Below are 3602 nucleotides of genomic sequence, written 5' to 3' on the forward strand. Positions count from 1 at the left end.
CTCATCCACCGATGAGCGAGGCTGAATATAGTTTCCTCAAAACGTGAAAACGTACAACGCCATTGCGGGTGGCCCTGAGAACATCCGGTTACAGTTGACGCCGATACCTGATACAGCTACAAAGATTTGTAATCTTCAGTTACATTTTTTTCACGGCGCCTACCTGATATGGGTACAAAGACTTAAAATTTTAAGTTATGAATTTGTACCGCTCGCAGAAATGAGATGCGTAAGGGTGACGTGCTTGTTAGTTCGACTAACTTTTGTTACTGGAATGTCTTTCTTCTGCAGCGATTGTTAAACAGAGGCAAACGGCTTTAGCGTCGTGTGCTTTAAACGAACGTATACCACGTTCACCCGCAGTCCAAAGAACTTGTCGTTACATGTGGTCCCGTATTGTAATATATGGGTAGTGAAATGAAGTGGGAGTTGATCTGAAAGTGTAATCTATAGTCATGCGGCCGTAGTGTTGTGCTTGAAAGTACGTTCACTAATCGGGGATGGGTAATGTGGCACAGTTTCATTTCTTGTCCCTATAGTAGAGGTCTGGAAAGACCCACATGCACTTTTTATCTCATTTCCAAGCATCACCACAGCTACGCCCCTGGACTGAGGTGTTTCTTGCTGCGCAAAACGCCTGCCGCAGTATCCTGATGGGAACAACACACACAGCAGCACTAAAGCTCATCACCAAACCACCGCCGATCCTTGCCGCAGTAGTGTGTGCTTCCCAGGACATTTGGGGCCTGACTTAGGGGGAGATTAATGGCGCAGTAAATAGGCATGCCCGATAACTTCTTCACCGTTCCAGCCCCCATTCGGTCGTAGCCCCCACATTGCACAACATGGAAAGGGATCCGGGCGCAATCGACGTCAGCGCAATGCCGTGCGGGGAACAACTGGTTCCACACACAGAGGTTAGAAAAGTGTACCCGTCACCTCACAAAACACTCAGTAAAGCCGAAGAATATACACTTCGGCGTATGCAAACAAACACACTACCCACACCGAAAAAGTTACATCAGTGGTATCACGCTACACAGCCCTCAGTGCAGGCACTGCGACCAAATTTCAGACACACATATCGCATGATATAGTGATGCCAGAACACACAACAGGTAGATCCAACCTCTAACCCGTCTAGAGAGCAATGGGAGACCACTCTGTGCGGCGATGGCCCACAAGACCAACGAAGGCTGGTAAAATTAAGGGCTGAAGCTGCGCTGAAGACCGAAGGACTGCCGGACTAGGAGGTCCACCCATCACGGCTTTAAGTAGACTTTCGGAACTTAATGGAGTTTTATCTATCCATCCATCCTGCTTCGCTGCTGAGCGCTGCTGAATGAACTGATGAACGCCTAAATTCGCACATTCTATCGGCGCCCATGGAATCCTGCTTCAGGTGCTCCACAGAGGAAGTTCTCCACGGGCCTCAGCTCAGCGGTAGCGCCAGGAGCGGCATATGCGAGAGCAGATGTTCGTGGTAGTATGTAACGCGGCTGGAAGATATGAACGCGGAGGAACTTTTCTGGCGCAGTACTAAAAAGAAGGTCGCCATCTTGCTGACTGCCACTCTTCTCGAGATTCGTATAGTCAAGTGTTTACACCTACAGATGTTTGAGTCTTATTCTAGCTAGAGATTAACCGTGAGCCGTATTAACAGGGGATAACACAGCCCGAGTGCTTGGCTTTTTTTTTTGCGTTCAGGTTACTACGATCGCCCCAAACGATCGCCCCAAAGGCTTGGCTGTTAATAGTTAGTTCTCTCAGCCTAGTGTTGCTGCTGGCGTTTCCGGAATACCACATGACTAGCACGAGTGCACCTCACGCGCCCGAAGCCGCTTCATATTGTTGGTAGGTAGCAATCTCAACAACAAGAGAACCTCAACGTACAAGAGAAATTATAGAGGCATATCATATCACGAAAGGAGGGGATAAGTGTGTTAGCCAAGCATCTATTAACTTAACAAAAGTAAAGATTACATACCTTGAATCAGTGGTCAAGTAGTTTTTTCACTTGTTTTGTGTATCTTTGCAGACTTGCTTTTTTCCACATTTTTGACAATTTTTGTCAATTCACCCCCTTTATTTCATGTCACTGATAATTTTTTTGTACCCTATATATTCTGTTAGCATTTCTAATAAAAAATCAATTGTGAGTAAGCGCTCGTGTGTGTATCCCTCATTTTGTCCTTGTCTTCTTTGCGCTACGTTTCCTAAGATGCTAACCAAGCCGTACGAACTAGTCTTCTTGGCCTAGCGGTAACGTGAATCCAATGGTTTGGACTGGCTGATTTTGAAATCACCTTCCCATGCGAAATGACAGGCTCGAGTTGACAACCCCACGTCAAATTAGTACTCTGCTATGTGAGCTGCCAGCGCCATGCTCGCGATTTTTCGCTCACAACTCCAGGCCGGCGCCGGGTTTTCGCTGAACGCTGCCTTTAACTCTAACGAGTTAAAACTATAGTTTAGGGGTTGTAACCTTCACTTTGGATGAATATCAGGTATACGGGACTATGGTGATTAAATAGCATGCAGCTGCAGCACTCTACAAAACCTTTTTAATTCATTTTATTGATTCCCATTATGCATTCAACATTCTGGCCACGACAATTTTTTCTCCTGTTCGCCATGGCGTAGCCGCCAAGAGGGCAACAGTTCGCACAACCGGAGACGCAATGGCTGAATATCCTCTTCAGGACTCAGACGGAGCTTGAACACCGTCTGTAACACCTCCAGAATCTTATCTTCACTCTTCATGATTCGCTTCTCCAAGATGCCATATTTGCAGGACCACCAGAGGAACCGATCCCTCACTAGCTGTAGCCAGCACCCGTTGCTCGCGCAACGACGCCCAGCAAGAAGCACACATTTCATAGGGCTCTCTGGGTAGGTGGACGAGTACCAGGTCAGTGGAATCACATCTACCCATTCGAGGTCATACGGTTCGAGAGTGAAGCACACTTTCCGTCCGCCGCTGCTTTTAGTGGGCACAGAAAGTTCTAGCGTTCCGGTTCTGCCAACTTCGCGAACCCGAAATGGTGACGTGTCCCCTCCTCTCAGAGGAAGTGCTCGGTCCATGCCGACGACTGCCTTTCCCACGTCCACGAGACAGTCCCCTTCGTCAGACAACTGCACTAGAAGGGCAACGTGCGAGAGCGGGACCTTCGTACGAAGATCATCCGTTGTCGGCAGCAGTAAACGGGCCGCGCGAAGCCGCACGCGATATCCAAGTGCCTGAAGCAGTTTACCAAAGAGACAGTTTAGCTCGAAGCAGGATCCTCCGCGCCCTTGATGCGTCACTTTGGTCAGTATGGCGTCGGTGTCAAGGGAGACGTCTCGTCCGAGCAGGTAGTCCAGGTTCTCGAAAGGGACACGCTCCAAGTGAAGTCTGATCAGAGTGTTCAAGTTGTCTCGGTCCGGTTCGATGTTACGACTCACTCCCAGAAGCTCCAGGTACTGGCGCATCGATTTATCAGACAGTGGCTCCATTGAGGCTTTTGAGGCTTCTGATTTGTCCGGCCAGCTGGTATTTACTTAGAGCATGATTCGTATGCAGTCTCGTGAAGTCTCAATGTCATCGTACCCACAGGAGATAT

The sequence above is a fragment of the Amblyomma maculatum genome, chromosome 1 (genome assembly GCF_055883805.1).
Source record: "Amblyomma maculatum isolate TAMU_Amacu chromosome 1, ASM5588380v1, whole genome shotgun sequence".
Lineage (NCBI taxonomy): Eukaryota > Metazoa > Arthropoda > Arachnida > Ixodida > Ixodidae > Amblyomma > Amblyomma maculatum.